Source organism: Thermobia domestica, chromosome 3 (genome assembly GCF_964235325.1).
Source record: "Thermobia domestica chromosome 3, izTheDome1.hap1.1, whole genome shotgun sequence".
NCBI classification, from domain to species: domain Eukaryota; kingdom Metazoa; phylum Arthropoda; class Insecta; order Zygentoma; family Lepismatidae; genus Thermobia; species Thermobia domestica.
Genome location: NC_137456.1, coordinates 294,961,321 through 294,986,868, shown reverse-complemented (window position 1 = coordinate 294,986,868; position 25,548 = coordinate 294,961,321).

Genomic DNA, 25,548 nt, shown 5'->3' with positions numbered 1-25,548 from the left:
GCTGGAAATTGCAAGACAGTGGATTGAAAGTGTCCTTACAACGTAAGATTTCGTGTTATCAAATTGCGATGAGCCCGTGCCAAGAAAATGAAATAAGTGTAGTACAGTAAAATCCAAATGATTTGCTAGAAATACCTTGTATTATTGGAGTAGTTGTACCACATACTGTAAATCCATACTCCAGTAATATAGTTTTTATGATTATGTTGATGGTGATTCGGTTGTTTAATTTGGAGAAAGGAACCTTAGTGTTTCTCCATTTGTTTATGTTCTGAGATTTGTAGTTCTATGGTCGAGGAGGTTCAAAATATCATGTGGTTCCGTCCTTTGCATAGAAAAAATTTTCATTACTTTCGCACCGATTCCCTACATCATCAATCTCAGAATTACTAATCGTATCAGAAACTTCTAATGCTTCAGTTTCCTAATCACTTCCGCTATCTTCAAGTTCAGATAATGTCTTCGTCTTCATCCTCCAACAACGAGCGAATTACTTATACAATATTCGAAGAAGCTTCCATTTCTGCACTTATATTAGTACTAACACACACTAACAGTTCAACTACCTGCACCACAACAAGAACCAACCGATACAAATGTGCCTTAGAATCAATAATTTAAAGACAAATATACCTATATTTCCACTGGGAACTTAAATATATGACACAAATTAGTAATGAGTCCATTGGACTCATATTGGCCTTCTTTCTTAGAGGTAGAAGCGCATAAATGCTAAATAAATGCTCAACCAGCTTCTATAATAATTAGTAAAAATAAACATGGGGCAGAAAATAACAACCAATTATATATGATATTAAACAACACTAGTTTCAATGAGACAATAATTTAAAAAAAAAACTAGAACACAAAAAAGATTCTACTAGATTTTACTGTACTGTACTGTACTCTACTAGGTTTCTAAAAAAAACTAGATTTTCATTTGGTTACTGACCATGAAATACTATATATCAGGATCACCATCAACATAATCATAATAACTATATTACTGGAGTACGGATTTACAGTATGTGGTACAACTACTCCAATAATACAAGGTATTTCTAGCAAATCATTTGGATTTTACTGTACCACACTTATTTCACCACAGTGATAACAACAACCCAAGGCCGGTCATTTCCACCGAAGCGCCCAATAACGTCTTTCTATTAGATAGGTCGTTTTCACCGATGCGCCCTAGTGTGTTTGTTTTTTAAAACCTTTTTAGCCAAGGACCCCAACGAAGAAAGGAGAATTCAGGCCTTATAAGAGAGTGTAGAAAAAGAAGAGAGACGACTGAATGTTACTCTTGAAGAAAATTTACGAACAATAAGAAGAATTCTTTTTGAGGAGAGTGAAGATGAAGACTTTTTGATATTGGACGAGGAGAATGAAGTTGATCATGTAACTCAAAGTGATCATAATACTGATAGTGAGGTAGAAGTTGATCGTGAAGTTGACGGACAGAGATTTGTCGAAGAAAATGAACCTGAGGTAAGCTATTTATTATTATCTATTTGAATAAAGCCAAAGAAATAAAATTGCAAGGCAACGTTACTAAATCGTATAAACACCCTTTATTTCATGAGAAATGACATTGAAACGACACACTATATTTAGTTGCATTACATTCTTAATTACAAATTATCGTAATATTCAAATGACACTCATATTTTATATATATACGCACATCTAAGAATACATAAATTATCTGTAGCTATCATATTTGTTCCAAAATAAACATCGGGCAAATAAACAATATCATTCGGGTCTTTAACGATTTTGAGTAACAAAGTAAAATCTGTAGATAATGTTGCTACCACTCCCAAATTTACCGGTATTAGCCATGACTTCCAACAATGTATATTTATCCAAACTGCATTCAAAACCTTCTTCATGAACATAGTCAAAGTGGTTGTCATCCTCCTCGGATATGTCTCCTTCCGTCTTATTGTGTGTTATAGAAGAAAAATCTCGTCCAGTCTTTACCAGGAGGTAATGTGCCTAAGATCGATGACACATTCCCGCGCTGGATGGCGATGCTGATACGTTGGAAAAGGAATGCAGTCGCTCGGGGGTCACCAGTTTTGATTGCTATTCGATGACCAACTTCATTAATGAAATTAGATCCTTCGTGACCCCAAGACCCACTGGTTTCTATTGCTACTGTTACAAACCAATATTTGTCCAATAGGTTTGAGTATTTTAGTCTTTTGCCTGATTCTCTGTGAGCGGCGACGAGACCTGCCTGAATTGAAGAATGGGGTAAGTTGGAACGAACAAACGTATCGGAACATGTGAAATCCCAGAATAGTGCTTTTCCATTTTTCCATGGTATCAAGGTCATGCCATCAGGCCTTTTACCATCAGAGCGGCAACAACCATTTGGTTCTTTTATTGAAGGAACTCCCGCTGAAACGAGGGCTCTACAAATAATGTCGTTTACAATATGAGGTCGAGATTGTCTTCCCGCACTTTTTTTTTGCATGAAAGGCCATGTAATCCTTTATTATCAACATATGCGTTGCAAGCAGGACAAAAGTGAGGCTCACAAATATTAGCACCTAAGCGCAGAGCTGTAGCAATACGAAAGCTCTCATTAGAAAAGTGTAGGCCGAGTGTGTGAGAAGGTAGGGCTTGAAGCCATGCTCCATTTTTGGAGGAAGAGACAGCTAACAGCCTGGCTTTGTCATCTGGGTTATTAGTTGATGATAGGAGTGAAGATAAACGAAGCTTGACTATAGGTTCATACCAAACAGACTGAACATGTCTTTTGTCGATAGGTGGGGGATCCATTCCAACCAGACTAGTCCATTTATCGGTGCATTCTTGTACATCTCGAATCGAGTCTAAGTCAACCTCCTGTTGAAGAAGAGATCCAATTAGTTCTCGTGAGCCATAGAATGATGCGAGGAAAGAAGGTATGGCGATATCCATGGCTCGACGAATCCCATGGCCTCCATTCTCAACTGGTAAGGAAGCTTGTAGCCATGAACTGTCTTTCAAAGAACAGTTTAGAATGGATTCCAGTCCTGTTCTAAGAGTGTGGTCGAATTTGTCAAGTAATTTATCATCCTGCCAAGAAGGGGAGCAACGGAGGAAATACAGTAATCTTGGAAGTGAGAGTGAAGCTCGTAGTAAATAATAAGCGGAGTGTGCAGAATGTTTTGATAATTGAAAAAAGAAGAATTCTAATTTTGATATCTTGTTCAATAAAATTTTGCTCCTTGACTCGGTAGAGATGGCAGCCCCTAAAAGTTCCGCATTGGTAGGTGATAAGAGTTTGATACCAGGTGCTACTTCATTAAACTTTTCATAAAGGTCATGGACTTCATCAGCTCTGGCGCTCAGAAAACTCACTTCACATTTGACAGATTGAAGAAACAATCCAATAGATGAAGCTTCTAGACGAATTTTATTAAAAGCGCGTAGTACTATGTCGATATTTCCAGCTATGGTACCGTCATCTAAGTACCAGATATTTAAATCTGTGTTAATATCCTTAATAATGTGATGGGTTGTTAGGGCGAACAGTGCTGGTCCAAGTGGGTCGCCTTGCTGTACTCCACGTTGTGAGTGAATTATGTTATCCCTTATAAAAAAGATTGCTTGGTTCGGAGTAGCATTGGTAGATGTATGGATAGTAAGTTGGAAAGTTAGTTTTAACAGATTGTAACATTGAGTCGCGGTTGAGTTCATTGAAGGCGTTGCGGAAGTCAATTTTCAAAAATGCTTTCACTTCAGTATGGGAAGATGAGTAGTACATTATGGCAGCATGTACGGCTGATTCTGCTCCACTAATGGTGTACTAATGGTGTAAATACTGTTCACATTTTGTAAGCAAAGACTAAATTTTATTTTTTATTTTCAATGGATTGTCTGTTATGAAAATGCTCTATTCTACGAGATTTTGTTATGTTTGTGATGTATAGTATGTATACAAGTACCTAGTATGTAATAAATTGTTCTTAGTTATTTTTCGAGCTACAACCAGTAGATAACAACCCTTGTACTCATGCAGAAGAAGAATTATTCCATCCATCCATACATACATACTAACATACATACATACACATTATATATATATATATATATATATATATATATATATATATATATATTGAATTCAGAAAATATAACAGTAAATATGTGGCAATAGCAAGTTTATAGATATCGTATGGCCTTTAGCGATGGGAGATCACTAAATGTGTTATACTGAAAAGTTAGTCTATGCCATTAGTGGGAGTTATTCTTGCCTCATTTTTCCTGCACATTTTTATCTTTTACAAAGGATTACCGGTAACTGAACTACAGGTTAGGAGGTTAGGTTAGGTTAGGTGTGTAAGGTTTATAGGTCATGGGCTGCTAGCTCTGAGCTAGATCACTGGTCATCTAACAACATGTTACTAAAACCCAATAAGGTTCTATTGCTTTGTATACATTACAGTAATTCCTCCTTTATTTTTCAGATCGAGGAAACATCAACAGCTATGGATGCTGAAGAGGATACACCTGCAGACCATCATGCCATGCAGGATACATCAGATCACATTGAAATACCTGCAACCAGAGGAAGAGGCCGAGGGGCTTGTGGAACAAGATCCCGGGGACGAGGATCCGGAGGAAGAGGAGCTCAAGGTAGGGGAGCTTGCCCCAGGGGAGCACGAGGAAGAGGGACAAGGGGAGGTCGAGGAAGAGGAGAAGGCCAAGCACAGGTCAGTGTTCTCAAGGAATTTACTAATGATGGACAAAGGTATTTGGGAAAAGACCAAATTACTGAGTGGGAAAAATATCCAATTCCAAAAAGGGGACGCACCCCTGCAAGAAATATGTTAACAAGACTACCTGGTCCAAAAGGGCAAGCTCGAGATGTAAAAACTCCAATTGAATCATGTTCACTGTTTTTTCCAGATGAACTAATCGAACGTATAGTTTTATACACTAACAAATTCATTGAAGCTATGAAAAATAACTTTTCAAGAGAACGGGATACATTACTCACAAATGTAAACGAAATGAAGGCTTTACTTGGCCTATTGTTTTTAGCTGGCTTACATAAGTCATCACACGTCTGTGTTAAAGATCCTTGGAGTACAGATGGAACCGGCGTAGAAATGTTCAGATGTGTCATAAGAGAGAAGAGATTTAAATTTTTGCTGCGATCCTTGAGATTTGATGATATTGACACACGCCCTCAAAGATTACAATTTGACAAACTAGCGAAAATCCGAGATATCTTTGACTATTTTGTTGACAAGTGTGTGAGGGCATATTCACCCAGTGAATACGTAACAGTCGATGAAATGTTAGACTCTTTCCGTGGAAAATGCCCTTTTAGGCAATATATGCCTAAAAAACCAGCAAAATATGGTATCAAAATGTTTGCACTGTGCTGTGCTAGGACATTTTACAAAGTAAGGTTGGAGGTTTACGCAGGTAAGAAACCAGTAGGTCCTTTTCAGCAAAGTAACAAAGGCATCCATACTGTAGATAGAGTTGTACAGCAAATAGTTGATACTGGCCGAAATGTGACAGTAGATAATTGGTTTATGTCAGTTCCAATGGCCAACCATTTGAGAGACGACTACCAGTTGACTGTTGTTGGTACAATACGCAGTGATAAACCACAGCTACCACTGGTATTTAAAAGTCCAACCGATCTACCAGTGAACAGCAGTTTGTTCGCATTTCAGCCCTCAACTACTGTTGTTCTCTACAAGCCAAAGAAAAACAAAAATGTTCTTCTGCTTTCAACGATGCACGAGACAGATTCTATTGATCCCACCACTGGTGGTGCTGCAAAACCTGAAATCTTAACCTTTTATAATCTAAAAGGAGCGGGGTTGACGTTGTTGACAAAATGAAAAACGAATAATCAGTGTCTAGGATCAGTCAACGATGGCCTGTGACCATATTTTTTTCTTTACTGAATATTGTTGCGATAAATGCGAATGTCATCTTGAACTCCAATATCGAGGAACGAATGACCCGAAGAGAGTTTTTGAAAGACTTATTCTGGGCTCTTTGCGTTGACTACGTAAAGTCAAGGGCGGCCATTCAGCAGGTTCCTAAGGACTGCAAGGAAAACATCAAAAGAATCCTGCAAGTGAGAGGCGAAGCCCTGCCGAACGAGACACCACCAGGTAGACGTCCAGCACCAAACGTTGTAGGTCGTTGTGGATTTTGTGATTCCTACAAAAACCCGCAAAACCAAGACTTCATGCACTCGCTGCAAGGTATACATTTGCAGAGAACATACTCAACATCTTTGTGTGGCCTGTGCTGCAAATGACGGAGAAGAAAGTGAGGATTATCAAGCTTAAGTTTTGTGACCAATAGAACCCTGCTATTGTGTTACTATGGACCTCCGCTGTTTCCTTAACATAATATCTTTAGACATACAATCTGAAAATGATTTATTAGCTATAAGTTCGTATTAGTCTATATCTTATAAAAAGATACATATATCCATTACATTTTGATTTATAAAGTTCAACAGTAAAAATTATCATACCACTTGATTTGTTTTTACCGTATGCAATTTGTACTTTTATAATGTAAAATTTGCTTTGTACGTCAGTAAAATAATTCATATATCATGTCTTGTACTCATTTTCCTTGATTTCCATCAATTCTCTGTTTTTGTTTAAGGAAAAACTTAACTAGGTCAAAAAGACCGATGCCATATTAATGTCCGTAAGAACGATGCACCCTCTCGAGGGTTAAACACACCACCAGCAGCAGCAGATTACAAGGGCTATAACATAGAACTATGAACACACATTCCAACTCCTATTGAACGTAGTAAAGCAGTGGTTCGATCATAGTTTGCTTGGGTTCGCTCTCTCTCTCACACACACGCACACACACACACTTGGTTTACGGAGCACTTAGTAGCGAATGATCAAGCTGTTCCAGCTTCAGTGCCAGATCCTGTTCTGGAGCAGACTATGCAACGAGTGTCCTTTTACGACTGTGACCTATTGTACAGCGATTACACAAGAAAGGATCCGAACACCTATATGCGCAAGCTGTTCTGCTTCCTGTTCCAACTCCAGTTCCAGCATCAGTAACATTTTCGGAGCAGACTACGCAGCGAGTAATCTGTTACAATCCCTTTTTTCAACCGGTATAAAATACTATGATCTATTTTCACTTCATACATAACATACACCACACAATTGTTTAGAAATGAGCAGTTTCAATTTTCAAGAAATTACAGTTCCAACTCCCACACCCGGTTACGTTTGAACACAGTAGCAGCAGCAGAGTCTACAATATACGTAAAATAAGAACACATATTAAAACTCCTATTGAACATAGTAGAGAAGTGGTTCGCTCAACGCTTTGTGTGGTTTCCTTTCCAGTTCACTCTCTCTCTACCACATACCACAAACACACAAACATGGTTTAGGGAGCATTTTGTGCCGCATTGGCAAACCATTTCGACTCAAGTTGGAACACAAGATCCGGTTCTGAATACACAGCACAAGAGAAGCTGCACCCGACTACGAACAGATTTTTTAAGATTATTCAAGTAAAGCTAAGACACAGCAGCAAAAAACTACGTAACACATATTCTAGAAATGCAATGACCACATGCAGAAATGAAGAAGTGGCGCCTAAATAACATACAAAATCCATCCGTTTTACTCGTTCACTCTTCTACGACGAAAACAGTGAAGCAGAGACAAACATATCCACACACAAACACATGGTTCACGGAGCACTTGGTAGCGCATTCCCAATAAATGTACTGTTCTAATTCAGTAGAAATATTAGGCAAGCGCAAAAGTATTACAGTTCTGATTTCTTCTTCTCTTCCAGTTTCGGTTTTGATAACACACAGGAGCAGCATGAGTATGACATTGGCAACGTTGTTTTTGCAGCCTGTTATGACTATGATGTAAATGTAGATATTACCTTATAATTTACGGGAATACGGAATTTTATAACAATTAAAACGGATTTCGATAAAACTCAGTATATTGGGGTTTCGAACATGCTGATTACGAATATCATATTCACTTTTAAGTAGTTCTTATAGTTTATGGTGGATACGTCCTTTTTAAGCCAATTTTAGTAGATTTAGATGAAGGTAGGAATGTGGGGGTTTTCTAACACGCTGATTAGGAATACCATATTTATTTTTACATAGGTCTTATAAGGATACGCTCTTTCTATGACAACTTTAACCGATTTGGCTGAAATTCGCATATAGAGATTTTCGAACATGATGATTACGAACATCATATTTATTTTTACGTAGGTCTTATAGTTTATTTGTGATACATGCTTTTTATGATCGTTTTAACCGATCTTGATGGAACTCGGTATGTTCGAGTTTTCGAACATGAGAATATCACATAAGCTTTTACCTAGGCCCAGTGTGGCGTTTTTAGGGGAGGCTTCCGGGCTTAAGCCCCTCCCCCCCCGAAATCTTACTTACTATAGTAAAGTATATGAAATATCATGCAGAATTTTCACATTTTCAGGCAAAGCCCACCCCCCCGAAAGTTAGCAAAGCCCTCCCCGAAACAAAATCGTAAATACGGCACTGCCTAGGCCTGAACGTTTATGGATGATACACTCTTTTATTTCAATTGTCGTCTTTGTAGCCTTCTACGACCACTTTTTTCAATCTCTAAATAACATACAATGACTACCCGTATTGGTGTGAAAAAAATCTATGGCAACATAGTAGAGCAGATATTAAGAATAACAGCTGCAGTGGCTCAGAAGTTTGCTCTCACGTCGCATGTCGCCTTATTTAGCTTATTTGACATATTCGTGGGACGTAAAACTTGAAAATGTCCATACACACACAAACTCAAACGCATAGTCAATAAAATTACAGTTCCAATTTTAGTTCTAATTTAGTAGACGTTACACTTATGCACAGATAAGATACATTTCCGAGTGTTATTAAATTCAACAGCAGACTACGAACATAGAAGAACGAGTGTGACATAGCCGGCGGGAGTTTTGTGACCTTTATAAAAGATTACGTACTATTTTCATTCCCTTAATAACATACAACATTTACGTCTATTGGTGTCAAAAAAAGATTATGACAACACGGTATTGCAAAGATTTAGAAATAACAGGTACGGTGGCTTGGTGGTTCGCTTTCACCTCCCGTGTTGTGGATAAACCGTCTATTTAGCTTATTCGGCATAATTGTGTGGTTTAGAACTTTATCTTTCTCGGTCACACACAGAAAATCAAACACATACGCACACACACACACACACACAGACACACATGGTTAACGGATCACTTGGAGACGTATGTGCGGCTCCAATCTCGGTTATAGTCCTAGTTCCCTTTCCAATTACACATGAGGAGAGTGGGAACATATTTAACATAGCAAAAATTATAACCAACTATTAATAAATGGCACTAGCACACTTTAAGATCCCTATGTAACATTGCAAACTAGAAAGCGAGAATGACTTATTTTTAGACCTTTGAACCCCTATGTAAACATAGCAAAAAATACAACTTTTAACCCCTCCCATGTTGCTTTACTTAGTGTATTGCACATATTAGGACTTGAAAATTGCATTTCCGCGAGCATATTAAACACAACAAAAATTATAACGGACTATTACTAAAATGTACTAGCACACTTTTTTAATCCATCTGTAACATTACAAGGCTGAAAAGAAAAAGGGAATGACTTATTTCTACAACTTTGAACCCCTACGTAAAATAGCAAAAAATACAAGTTTTTTAACCCTACATGTAGCGATTTTTATAAAGTTATGGCATATTTTTGAAATTCCTATTTAACATACCATAATCTATATAGCCATGACTGCAAAGATTTTCCATCTAGAGACTAGTTTTGTGCTACAACAGGAGTACTGCAATTTGTGTTCTGCACTTGAAGACCCAGGACACTTATAATTTTTATTTAATCCACTTCGTAGAAACCAACAAGATGATATGACTCTTATGCATAGTTTTTGAGGGCTGCGTGGATCATTCCTTCAATCTGCAGTTTAAGACTATCGTAATTGGGACTACTGCAGCGTCCCCAACGAAGTACAGCTCTGCCATCCTGTTACGGGGCAAAGCTAATCCCAAGAGGAAATAAAATATCATCAACCGTACTCCCCGGATATTGCACCTGTCCCATTTCTTGCAAACGCCAGTTCAAATACTTTCTTCGCGATGGAATTCATGGCTTTTCAAACGCTGGCAGAAGGTCGTCCATGCTGATGGGAACCATTTTTTATGTCTTAGGTGACATATCGATATCCTAAGTGGTCAACTTGAAGTCAAATGTTCGATTGAATCTAAATCGAGGGCCGTATATTTTGTGAACCGTTCTACATATTTAAAATTTAGTTTTAATTTAGTACTGGATCAGCGCATAGATTATGTACAAAAATAGTCTGCTCGAGGTCCAGGAGGGGAACCATTTTAGTACCGATTTTGGTGATGTACTAAAGTGGTCAGCTCGATGTCAAAATTGGGTTTCAAAATTTCAATTGACAACCGAAGGGCAGAATTTACCTTACAAGTTAGCGTTGGCAAGGTGAACCTCGTCGGAGGAACCGGAACAAAACTTAAATGTGGTATTTGAATGGACAACCGTTTACAATTCGCTGTAATTACCGAAGTTTACTGCAGATAATAAAAGACAATTATTTATCGCGTTGGTTCCGGCAGTTACAGAAATTCCAGGTAGATGTGTGTGGCAAACTCCTGAACAGAAATTAGTTCATCATAGACACTCCAAATGTTAAGAGAGAATGTCTTTAACGTATTTGCGCAACAATTACGCCACTCTGGATTATTTCGCAAATCTAAAGATATTGTCTTCCACCGCACTTGTCAACAAAATAATGGAAATTTATAATAACACTACCCATTTTTGTTGATCGAAATTTATAGTATAGCTTAAAAGAATTTCACTGACTTTCCATAAGACGAAACGTTGCCAATGATGGGAGGGGGAATATGTAATTTGAGTGCACCCGTCAAATAGTGGTAATCTCGAGGACAAATGTAATACCGGAAACTTTTGAGATGTTATTTTTCAGATTCGCCGTTAAACAGGTACGAAAATAATTTCTGGGACATTAATTTCGGCTGCATTTTCGATCAACATTTAGTAACATCAATTTTTACGACTTTGCTGTAAGAAGCTCGATTAGAACAATGATTTTAAAAATGAACCAAAATAGAAAGACTTTTAAATATTTAATTCTTAGCTTCGTAAAATATTAAAAAGGCGTAAAAACAAAACAAAGGATAGCAACATAATACCTTGCTTTAATTAAGTATAGCATAGACAAGTATAACCATTGTTTTCAATTTTGGTATACGGTCGTGACATAGAATATGTAAAAGTGGTCAGCTCGAGTTCAAATATAACTCGGGAATATTTCGAGATTTTATTTTCAAATTAGCTATTAAAAAGGTACGAAAATAATTTCGGACGTACTTTGGAACCAAATTTAGCAACCTTTTGTTCCTTTTCCGACCCTGCAGGAAGAAGCTCAATTAGTATATTGATTTTAAAAATAAAAATAATTAATGTATTTCAATTAATTGTTGCGTAAATATGTTAATGACATTCTCTCTTATCACTTGGACTGTCTATAATGAACTATTTTCTGTTAAGGTGTTGGCAACATACGCGTACCTGGAACTTCTGTAACTGCCGGAACCAACGCAATAAACAATTGTCGTTTATTATCTGCAGTAAACTTCTCTAATTACAGTGAATTTTAATCGGCTGTCCATTCAAATACAATTACCGCATTTAAGTTCTTTTATGGTTCCTCCGACAAGGTTCTCCTTACCAACGCTACCTGTATGGCTAATTTTGACTCTGCAATTGTGATTTACAGTTTAGAAATCCCCTTTTGACATCGAGCTGACCACTTTTGTACATCATCTACATATGTATCAGAAAAATGGTTCTCCACTTTGACTTTGAGCTGGCCATTTTTGTACATAATCTATGTGCTGATCAAATAATACAAATAAATTAAATTCTAAGTATGTGGAAACGTTCACAAAATGTACTGACCTCGAGTTATATCCACTCAAATATTTGACCTAATTTGACCACTTGGAATATTGACATGTCACCGAAGACATAAAAAATTGTTCCCACCAGCATTGACGACCTTCTGTCAGCGTTTGGAAGGCCATGAATTCGATCGCGAAGAAAGTATTTGAACTGGCGTTTCCAAGGAATGGAACAGGTGCAATGTCCAGGAAGTATGACAGATGCTATTTTCTTTCCACGTGTGGATTAGCTTTGCTCCGTAACAGGAGGACTGAGTCTAGAGTATTGTATTAATGATAGAAAATACGGTGATAAGAAAACTAGGGAGCGTTCTATTATAGGGGACTTTGTATTCTTATGTTGTAGCATTCTTAGTCTGCTTCTGGTGGTTGTGTGTTTAATCGGAACCGGAAATGAGAGTTGAAACTGTAAATTTTCAGTGTATGCATGTAGTGTCTACTAAATTGGAATGTGTGTGTATGTGTGTGTGACTAACAGGGCTTATGCTATATTGTTAAATGCTGTTGTTATTTTTTCATTTCTGTTCTACTATGTTACCATAATCTTTTTTACATCAAAAAGGTGCTCGTAAAAGAATGACTACGCACCTGATGTAATAATGATTCGTAAAACACTAGTGGCAGTGTCATGGTCGCTCTACTATGTTCATAGTTTTGGTGTTGTGTGTAGTTCGAACTGTAATGTTTCTGCGTATGCGGGATCCGGTGGTGTTCAAAAGGTTAAAAGGCTACTCGTTCCGCGTAGTCTGCTCCGGGGAAACCGGAACAGGAACTGGAACATGACTCGGAACAGGATTCGGAGCAGGAATCGGAACAGAAACCGGACCAGGAACCTTAACTGGAACATGACTCGAACAGTTTGAGCATGCGCAGTAGGTTAAAATATTCCACCAAGTGACGCCAATCTACTGCTCATGGCGAAGGGTATAGGCGACAGACAAATTTCTCCGCTTTTCTCTGTGTGCCTTCGGTGATTTAATCTTTTTTCCTTAACTGTCAATGAGAAACGGGTGCGTTATTTAGAATACACCATGCAGTCTTCCTCCGAATGCCATAAAAATGATTAACGTTATTACAGCCTGTAATGCTATTAAGTGCTGAGATATTATGTCTGGATACATTAGGAATGCAATATCATGGATAGCAATAAACCTAGGTTAAATTGTTTGAGTTTTTAAACATATTTCCTTTCCGAGTTAATCAGCAAACTGCAGCTACTGGACAAGAATACATGTGACGCTGGCAAGGTATTCTAAGAAGTAGACTTTAGAAACTTTTTGGCACTGTTCAATCAAATGCAGAATTACATTGGTGTATTATTCTTCGTGGTTCGACTTTAGCATTAAAATATCTCTCAGTGTTAAGTATGGAATCTCTTATCCTTCAATAAACCCACCCGATAATATTATTTTGTATTTTTACCATTTATTTGTCTTATGTAATTAAGTGTTCAGATAATGCCTCTGCCAAATTAGGTTTGTTCACTGTCATACTTATGAACTGGTTCCAGCTCATTACCAAAAGTAAGTCATCGTTAACGGAAAGAACTCGCCTTTCTATAGAACATCTTGCACCGTTTCTTTTCTTTCGAGTGGCTTTGATGGAGTTATTACAATATCGATTAACTGTTACATTTACTCTGCAAGAATTTATACTTAAGTTTTTGTAAAGTTTCTCTTGGCGTCTGTTCGCACACTCATTAAATGAAAAGCATCCTGGAATTCTTCTCAAGACCTGCACAATTCGTTTTATGATAATGCACGTTAATTCATAACTATACAGAGCACATGATGTCCCTGCCTTAGCTGCCAAGATGTGAATGAGTTCGGAATTGTTACATGCCGTCCAAACATCAACTTTGGAATCATAAATAGACAATGAAACAGATGCGAGCTCGTGTTCGAAAATATATTGCAGATTTAGTTTTCGACCTCATTCTGTATCAACCAACAATTTATATAAAAATGTCCACATTGTTTCTGACCAATTTCATGTTTCATCTTTTTGCTTTGAACTTTGTCATTAATATCCTGCAATGTCATGGTCACTGTCTTGATACATTTCTAAGACTCCTGAAACTTCTGGGGTGAAATTATCAATCGGTGCTGATCAAAATTGTTAATAACATCAGTTTCTCTTTTGCGTGCCAACAATAAATACTCTCTTATATTAGGTGGTGCTATATCACGTGTCAAAATTTCTTGATTTACTGACGAAAAATCGAATTTCTTAAATTTATATACAACATTTTTAACATCCTGTTTATCACTGTCTTATCAAGATTTTGAAAGGTTCTTGTATTTTGGCAAACAGTATTCATCATCCTTCACTATATGACCAAACATTTCATAGATCTCCTGTGCGACACGACTGCGTCCGTCTGCGTTTGTTCACTACTATTTTCTTAGGAAACTGCTCCATTTATTTTAATCAAGTCACCTGCTATTAATGCATGGTTAAATGATATTCTCTTGAAAGTGTTCTGTTTTTATAATGTGTTAAACCGTTCAAAAGGTAATGAGGTGGGGGTCTTCTAATCCATGTGCTTGGTTTGAGGTAGCAGGTGTTAGTGGCTTTATATGACATTTTTCTAATTTACCACGTAATCTCTTGATATTAATTTCATTTGTCATGTAAGAATATCCGCGAAGTGGTAAAAAATGCAAGTGTTATTCCACTCTGATTCTTTATCCCGGGAACGGTCGACAGATGAGCGCAGCGCTCACACTGGTTTGTGTTTTCGTTTCAAAGCCGCCCTAGTGTGGTCACAGACTTGTGGCGCCATCTAGCTGTCTCTTGATGTATCTTGTGTCTGAGAGTCAAATGTAACATTTTCATTTTCTTCTGTTGAAGTGGCACTGCCTTTATAAATGTTACTATGCGTAATTTATGAGCGCCACGTGACTGACCGTGTTAGTAATATTTCCGAGATCATTGACAAAAACAAGGAGTAGATTCAACTACGGCTTGCGAAAAACAAGAAAACGGTACGATTTGCTGCCTGTCAAGTGCTAATCTGTGGGAAACACACTATCACCATCTTGTGGAAGTATAATGGATGACATCAGTACAGTGATGAGACAAGCAATAGAACAGCGTCTTATTGAAATACCTACTATATGTATCAAGAGATAAGTACAGTGTTTACACTAAGATATTTTTAACTTTAATTTCATTAGAAATTTCCAACTCAAAATACGAATAGTATGAACATATGAAGAGCATGTACTGAAAACTCGCTCTAATTATGTATTTTTTTAAAAAAAATATAATTCTTATGTGATATATGTGGTAATGATAATAGGAATATAATTTTTAGCGACAATGATAATGAACTAATTGTATTGTTTATGGGACAACAGAAATTGAACCTTTCAGAAAAAGAACCTTTGATAATAAAAATCAGGACATCTTGTTCCAAAGCTTGCCAAGACCATTAATAACGCATCTATTAAAGATCAGATATCCATTAAGTCTTTTCCTACAACATAAAACTTTAACTGGTGCTACCTTTAATTACGAATATTAAACCTAAAAATAAATTAAAACATAAGGAACTTTAACATTTAAACAATAATCATATACTCGTAAAGTGAGAATTTATACATATGGACTAACCATTAAGTATGAATTCCCACCTGCTCTGATTTGAGTCATCTTAATATATCACTGCTATTATGCATACGATTATTTCATAGTGCTATGGTAGCGATTTCGAAGGAAAATGATTTTATTTCAAATTGAATCAAGAGCAACACCTAAGGATTTCAAAAGACGGCAAAATTTTAAATTAATGATCAAATATTCATAAACAATTTCTTGGAATTCTCCTTCCCTTTAAACATATTGCTTGATACACAATTGCCTACAACGACCATTACAATATACAACGACCATTTTGAAAACGATTGACCGCCATATTGAAAATAGATATCTATTTTATAGCATATTAAATAATCTGTCAAAAGTTGCACGATTTCATATTCAAATATATCTTAAGTGTGTATATATTGATAACCTTTTATACACATTTACAAATATAGTAGTGTATTTCTGACAACCGCCATCACTTTACAAATTGGTTCCTGACATAATTTGGAAAACTCATGAACGCCAACAATCTGTCTTATATTCCATAGGAACTCATAAATTGAAATACATCAGTTGATACTCGGTAACATGTTGCACTCCCTAACTCAAATTCTAGTATCCTTTTCAGAAAACGTAGGTAGATATTTAGGGAAACTAATCAAATAGACGCAAGTGTTCGAAGCAAAACGAACACAACCAATACTAATTTATCACTCGATTAACTTCAGAAGTTGAACCAACACTTCTGAGTGTTATGTTCAGTATTACTATTAGCAATCTTGTTGCTTCTTAGAAGTGTTATTTTATAAACCAGACTTTAAGATAGTGGCATTTCATAAAGCATAACGACACAGATAATGGATGGGAATCTTGCTCTTTTTAAAATAGGGTACACAGTATCACAAACAGCAATATATGTTGGGGTTAGACCGAGAAGAGCTAACGGTGTGTGAAACGTTACCGAAAAACTGCTAAATTCCCCTACTGTCAGAATATACCTGTCACTAAAGAAGAGCAAGACCATAAGTTCATTGGCTTTTTACAGTTTCGCAAATGCAACGACCTCACACGATCCTTCGACAGCTCATTCAAGTAGCAAATTTCCCATAGTCTATGTTCAATGCTCGTAGATGGCCTAGGGTAGCTGGCCTTTCCGCTCGTCGTGCGGCTGAAAAAGAAGTCCACTGGAAAGATCACATTTGGCTGAAACTTGCATTTGCAGAAGAGAATAGGCATTACAATTAGAACGATGTTGTTTTCACAGACGAGTGCTTGTTCGTGTCTAAAATTTCACGACCAAATGTTCTGTATCATTTGTGAGGGACCCCTCGGGAAAGCTCTCCTCCTTGACACTGAGAAGTCATCAACCAACATTCCACATGTTTGTCCTCCATTCATTTCAGAACTAAAGTATCTGTAGGGAGAATGTGTATGCCTCGGTTCGCATCTATACAGTAGACATTTACATGCGAATCTGTAATGCGTAAGATACAAAAAGGGAAGTAGACAAAAAATATTAAACCTTGAGCTAAGATTTATTTAGTTTTGATAGAGGGATAAAAGACTTGAAAGCCAGGAGCAAAACTATATAGTTCAGGCTGCAGTCTCAAGTACTTACATAGCGAAACTACAATTGTAGGGTGGTAAAATTCCATGTAAGGTTGTCTACAAAAATATATTGTTTAAATTTTATTTTAAATTAAGAACCTATATTAATATATTTTTTATACTAATCTGTCTTGTCTGTAATGGGGAGGTATTTTGTTTGGGACATCTGTTATTTCTGAACATGTAGTTTGTCCATTGTGTTCTCCATTGTCTGTGCTTCGTTTTGAAAGATGCACGTACTTTAGAATTGTCCCTCGAATTTTTCTACAACGTGACCGATGACGTTGACTTACGTTTCCTTGCTACTGGCAATTCTTTGTTTCTATTTGCTGCAACAATTAGAATGATGTTCCTATTTGCTTTATTTTGTTGTGGTACGTGGGTTTTGTGATATTGCGTTTTTCGTTTGTCGTTGTTAATGCATTTATTGTCTCCCAAAACAATCTCTTTGCTATGGGCTTTGTGGCAACTATTCATTTTGTGACATCCGCTCTTGATTGTTGATATTGTAAGCACTGTTGTGAACCACACTATTAATGGTTTTTCGCTGTTTAGGTTGTTGTTCTGTTGGCTGTTACATTGATCTCATTTTAATTGTTCGGTTTTTGTCCTCGGGTTGCAACCAATTATAGCCAACCGCAAGTCCTACACAGATGTCACTATGATGTATGACAGTATCGGTTGGAACATTTTAACATCAAAGGGCCTGGGAATACTCCATCCGATAGCAGGACATTGTACTAGTGCACAACATGTGGATATTCTTTACAATTTTATGCTGTCTTCTGTGCGAGAACTCTAAAAAAGCCGATTCACTACTAGCATAATAGTTCTTCTGTCCACAGATGTTGGTTAGTGGAAAATAGGCTAGAACAACAAGCAGATCTAAATGTTTTTGATTGCCCTTCGCGCGGGGTTGTGGCCAAGAAACACTTCCTAATCTGCTACCCACCACACAATCTGCTCACTGTGGATAAGGTGTACAAAACGTTGCTCAGTGGGAACGTTACCTTCGTCGTCTAATTGATTGAATACAATGAAGAATATCGTCGGATATCGATGCAGAAGACCATTTGACAGCTTACAAATATGGACACGAGCGTATATTAAACAGCATTTTTGAGACTTATATTTATAAATTTAAAAATAAGTGAAATTTGAAATTCTTAAATGATACGACCCATACATATAGAACACGTAAATTTAAAAAAATCTTTGCAAAATACTCTCTCATGAGAGGTCGCAGTCGCTAATCCACGTGCAACGATTACAAGCACCAGCAATTATACCAGCAAGTAAATTTTTTACACTCGTCCTGCAAACTAAGAATTCCTTCGCATTTCACTGATATGTATATTCTTCAAAGGTAAAGGTCCGGAAATAGATTCCCATAAGCATTACGAAAGACAGAGCATAGAACAACCACATTTACCAGTTTGTAATATCTGTATTGCAAATCAACATTACTCCTTTCTGACGCCCCTATTGTTTCTTCACTGTAATGCTTATGGGTAATAGTAATGCTTAACAGAACGCCACAGAAACGTTTTATGAACTTCCGTTTATATCAGCAATCGCACGTTGTAAATCAATTCAAGGTCAATCAAGTGATAATACAGTTTTAGTTGTACTCGTATTGGTACGGACAGTTTCGCTGCATTTGTTTTCTTTTCCAAACGTTACTCCCATGGAAAACAGACAGGAATAAATTATTTTCATGTAATAGTACATCCTTTTGAAAGTTCTAGCTGTATGAGGAGGGTCAAGATTTGTGGGATATAGCTTTGAAGTTAGTTGAAAAACTTTCGTTTTTCTGTTCGGAGAAATTGACAGATGCGTAACTTTGTACCGTGTCCTGCGAAAACGAACTAAGCGCCACTTTCATACTTTTAAGAAAATTACCTACAAAGGTTGATGTCCAGCATTAATGTAGCCCTAATCAAAAGTGAAATAATGTTTCTTTTTTCGGAAATTTGTTGGTTTTCCTCTCTTTTCGATTGTGAAAAACGTTATAATGCTTATCAGGAACCAATCGTCGCATTTACGTGGATTTTCAAAGTTTGGCGCTTAGTTCACTTTTGCATAACACGGTACATTTATATCACGAGAGAATGTAGTATATCCTTCCCAAAATAAGCAACCATTCAGTAGGGTACGTTTCTCTAGAGCATCTTCTTTTCTCCATTTCCTTAAGTCGTATGGTAAATTAGAGAACAAGCATAACCTTATTTGAAAAAAAAGTAAATAATATAGAAAAGAAAGAAACGTAGCCTAAAACACAAAAGCATGGATTAGTAACTACGAAACTCTTCATTATGTATAAATAGATTGGATGTCCAACCGAAGTATTGACAACAACGAAATAAGTTATTCGTACTATGAAACTATTTCACGACAAGGTAAAAGAACTGCCAAACATTTCACAGTGAATGTGAACTGTTGGTAAGTAAACCAAACGGGGAGAAGTTTAAAGCAAAATGCTTGTAATCTGACGGATCTAGGTTTGATCCCCATTAAGGTAGAAGTTTTCGTTTTCTTTATATAATGGAGCAGTTTTCTACGGCTTACGAAATATTCATCGACAAAAGCAAAATTAGCAATTATATCGGAGGTGATACCTAGAATGTAGGTGAAACGTGGTAAAATATGGTTGTTACATGACGACAGTGTTGAACAAATGATGGTTTTGAAGACAACGCTTTTAATTGCTTGATGTGAACATTCGTAATACATTCGACTCAGGCTGAGTGTGGGTAATTACTCTTGATTTCGTTGTGGCATCATTCCACGTCAATTCAACGAAATTTGTGTCCATTTGGAACTTGACCATTTCCGAATTTTGTAATATTTGGTGTGTATGAGGTACTCTTAGAAACAGTAGAAATAGCAAAGTTTCAGATTTTAAAAGACGTAGTTGTCCAGTAGCAGTCCTTCAAAGTTCGAAGAAAACACCATTTTCTGCCGACATTTATTCACAAAATTAACGATTTCTCAGGCTAGAAAAGAGATAGAGGGATGAAACTTTTATCAAATTATAGCTATTAAATGAGCCTTCGTTTGATATGAAAATAAATACTTTTGGAGAAATTTCAATTTCAAGTTCATCAAGGACAAACTTTGACCTTGAGTTTTACAAAAGCTTACATCAGGAAAAATTTGAAAAAAATCGTACAAGCATGTGAATTTGGGCATCATGTACAGAAAGTTTGATGATGGGATCTAAATGGGATCATACTGTCTCAATTATTTTAAGAAATATGATATGGTTAGAAATCGACATTTCTCGCATAGAGGAAACTGTCATATAAAAATGTAATTATAAAGTTGCAATTTTGTAATCAAAATACATTTTATTATCAAGTGTTACTTCAGACTGCGCACTCTGGTACATTCCACCAAATTATACATTGTTTTTCACATAGGGAACATTAGAGATATCATCGCTCTGTAGTACTTGGGCATCTGCTAGTGTGAACTAGTTTAATCATGCTTCTGTCTGCTTACTGCTAGATTCGGGACGTGTATTTGACCTGCTGTGTGTAGGCTATACAAAGCTTGACTTTTTTCAATACCAACGTGCTGTGTTAGTAATCGTTACATATAGGTAATGCTTATAAATTTCCAATATGGCAGAAGAAGTGAAACAAACGACAATATTTTCTGTTGCAACACGTTAAAAATACATACATACAAAAGTGAAAAGAAAGCCTCCTGTGCGTCAAGATTGGATGTGTAATAATTATGACTATATTAAGAAGATCTTGAAAATATTCGATAGCTGTAGGAAAGAACTGAATATGGTGAAACATATGGAAATAGGAGAATCCTCATCAACTAAAGCCAGTGTGAGTGTGCCAGGCCATAGTGTTGAAGATGAACAATTTATAGATATGGATGAAATATTACATTACCTAAATCAGCATTTGAGCACCCTTGAAGAGTCACCTGTATCGAAGATAAAATTGCAAAGAACATCATATTGTAATAAAAAATAATCAAAAAAGTAAATGTTTAACAGAAAGAGTACTTACAGATGCAAGTGTCAATTCAGTAGTAAGAGTTCAAAGTAAGTATAAATGTGAAATGATCCAGCAACTAAAGGGAAAATTGAAGGAAGAAAATCTGAGTGTTAGTGCTAACGTTCAACTTTTAACAGTGTTACATCAAAGTTGGACGTGCAAGAAACTCCAGGAGGAATTTGAAATCAGAATCAGAATGGCCAGAAAAGTGAGTGTTGGTGAATGAAGATTTCATTTTAGCCACACTAAATCCAAAACCTAGAACGATATTAGATCACACTCTAGTATAAAAGGTGCATGCCTTCTAGAATAGTGATGACATAACCCGCCAAATGCCAGGAGAAAAGACTTTCTGTCAGTGAAAACAAAGGATGGTGCTCGAATTCATGTGCAAAAAGTTAGCATTGGAGAACTTAAGGGAATTATATGAGCAGTTCAAAAGAATCATCCCAATGAAAATATCGTTTTTTTAAAAAGTTTGCTGATTTACGTCCAAAACGCTGTTTTGCTGGTGGCAGTGGAACCCACACATTCTGTTTATGTACAGCACATCAGAACGCGAAACTAATGCTACAAGTGCTGAAACCTTTAAATATTACACTTGGCGATGGTACAATAATAACTGTTTGGAATTGGTGTTTAGCCAAGATCATATGTGTAAGCCAAGTACAGCATCTCACCTGAATGAATTCCCTTAATGTCCTGGTGTAGAAAATTTCAAATCTGAGTTAAGCTTACAGTTAGATGAAAAAACGGTGGACAATATCATATATAAACTATGGGTATCAATTAACAAATGTAATCTTGTCACATTATCGAAAAAAGCCGATGAGTTTGTCGAATGTATGTGTGAACAGTTGTTGGTGCTAAAAAGGCATTCCATTATCTCTAGAAAATAGACTGAATATTATAACTACTTAAAGGAGAACATGAAGGTTAACGAGGCTGTGGTCTGTATGGATTTTGTGAAAACTACTCATTTGTGTTGAAAGATGAGGTTCAATCTTTCCACTGGAACAATGACCGAGCTATCATTTCCTCAATAGGTGTCTACTACAGAGATTTGAATGTTATAAAATTCAAAAACATTGAATGCATCTCTTAAAGTCTGCAACATGATATGGTCGCCGTTCATTTATTCCAGACAAAACTTTTCTGTTACCTAAGATCACAGTTGCTTCCCAATGTGGAAAAATATATTATTTCTCTGATGGTTCTGCAGCACAATTTAATAATAGAAAGAATTCTCAAATATATGCCATCATGAAACTGAATTTGGAATGAAGACTGAACAGAATTCCTATGCTACTGTCCAGGGGATGGACTTGGCGGAACTATCTAAAGACTTGCAGCGAAAGCAAGTCTGCAACGACCATTTTAAGATCAGATTATGACACCGTCATAATTGTTCGCATGGTGTGAGGCAAATATTGACTCCATACATTTCTGTTGTTTCCATACAAAACAACGCAAGAAGGCAGAGCAATTACTGTAAAACAGTGTTATCCTCTTAAAGCCAACACCAAATACCCACAACACAGCTTTATTCTTGTATCTGAAATATTATAAGTAGCTAAAATATTTTCCAGCAGTGAGCAGTCTCACACTTTCACTGTCTCACAACAGGAAGATTTAAAACAGAGAATGAATTTAGCTTTCCTGAGTGGATTTGTAAAATGCAAGTATAACAGTAATTGGTTGGTGGGAGTAGTTTTGAACAAAAACAAACAACACAGATGGTAAAAGTGAACTCCATGTACCCTGTAGACCTTCTACCTTTATATTCCTAAGTGAATATACGGACATCATGGAAGTGCGTCTCGACCCAATCCTTACTGTTGTGGATCCCGCATGTTCCAAGGACCGTATATACCGCCTGTGTAAGTTATTTGTATAAAGTGATCCCAATTATTTGCTAGTTCAGAAATGTCGGTTTCTCACCGTATCGTATTTTTTGAAAAAAAAAATCATTCAATATGATCCCATTGCGATCCCATCATCAAACTTTCTCTACATGGTGCCGAAATTCACATGTATATATGAATTTTTTCAATTTTTTCTCAGGTAGGTTTTTGTAAAATTCAAGGTCAAAATTTGTCCTTGATGACCTTGAAATTCACAAACTTGCTAATTTAACCGACTGGTTGACAAAATACTTCCAACGGAGAATTGCAACAAATTAAACTCTTAACAAATCATTCTTCTTGGCTAATGTAACTGAGTAAGTTGGTGAAAATATTAGAGCCAATTTTCACGTAAAACAATAAGTCAAAAGAATAAAATGATTTAGCTACTACTTTCTGACTAGTAGTCCATACAATTTTTTCAAGAGTTTAGTTTACCGAAACTTGGATGTTTTAATCTTAATTCGACCCTCAAAATGTTTCTGTGTTATTTCTATATTTTCATTCAAAGGGTTTCCGTTCTTTCTCTTGGTGACCTTGATTTTCTGGGAATAACTGTTCAATTAGAAGGCATCGCTGCAGGTAGAAGAGAAGTCGAGTTGTTATAGGCACTGCTCTCGAAACTCAAAAGTTTCAGTTCGAATCCACTCAACTTATAAACAGGATTTTTGAATTTAATTTGTTCATACAAGGTGAATTATAAATTCTCATTGCATAAAATTCCACATCAGTAGAATTTACCTAGAGATAGTGGAAATCGATCTCATTGAAATATAATCAGGAACAGTCATCCATATCCACATTTGACTATGTTTCAGATTATTTTTGCTTAATCATCTATAGGAAATTACAGTTCTCTATTACTTATATTATAGGAACGGAAGTTTAGTTATATGTTACTGCTATCTACAATATAGAAATCTTGTTCCTTTCATATCGTAAATGCTTCTAATCGAGACATGCTTGTATTATTAAATATATAAATATTCATAAAATTACATAAACCAGTGTTATGTGCTCTAAAAATATTCAACGATGTAACTATGTATTATGTGCCATACTTGAAACATATAATTTGTTTTCTATTAAGGCAATAATCATCGCATTTAAACTGTTGAATACGCACATCTTGTTTTTTTCTTTCTTATATTGTCCTTTTGTTTTTCCGAATGCGTTTTGCGAACACATTGGAAACCAGTAATATAAGAATAGAAAATATTCGTTTTTGATGTTATGTATAAATGAGAGATATTAATAATAATTTTATTTAAATAAAACATATGATTTTTTATTTAATATATTGCTAGATCTTGCCCATATCTCACCCAGAACTAGGCTCACGCTCCATTTCTCGCTAACAGGCACTTTAATCAGAAAACACAATAACTTCATATTCTTTCTTGTGCACCATGTTTTCCTGATCTCATTAAACAATTTCCAAACTCTTTGCTACATGCAAATGTCCTTTCTCCTTGACTAGGACTCGAACCTCCTTTCATGTTTGCTTCTATATGATAGGTGGCCACTTTGTTTTTTTGTGCAACCAGGACTTCTGTAGAACCAGAGACACATAAACATTGTATTAACATTTTGGCAGCAGCGTAATAGATAAAGATCCTCATCTATGAAAGCAGGAAGAAATAGAATTACGTTTGTTAGTAGAGCAGCTACGAAACAAATGAAACTAGTACCAACGGACTACAACGACATATTTGCACTCCTAAGTGTGTTAAGTACACTTATAAACATGCGTTATTGCCAAACTTCCTCCCCTTTTCCCTTGGTACTTTCAAGAATTTATTTCTTTTAAAACATATGTTTGCCTGAAATATCTAAGCCGACAGTTGAAAACAAATGAAAATATTGTTCGACACTGGCCATTATAGACGATATGGACCCCCACCTGCGTAGGTTAGCTGTTATCTGGGACCAATGTGGAGTTCCTATTTTACTTTCACATATTTATTAATCTTATGAACAACAACATCGACATGAAATTTGTTTTTACATTCATCGTTATTTTGGCTTTTGGTAAAAATAAACAAAATGCACTTTGTTTCCATTGATACGTTGGAATTCACTCCGGACCACATAACTGACCAATGTGTGTTCAAGTTGAGCCAATTACTCCTCGTTTCCCACATGGGATGTTGTGGGGCCTTAGCGTCGCCCACGCTGACATAATACTGAGAAAATTCAAAATATTTTAATTGTTAAATGGTTACTTAAATGTCTATTAATGTCACTTATCCAGTTAAGATTAACATTTTTTATACAATTGAGAAAAGAAAGAGTGGATACTGTCTTCACTGTCGACTATTTGAGGCCATTTTCATCGTCAAACAATTAAAAATTGCAAATATTATTTTTCTAATTTA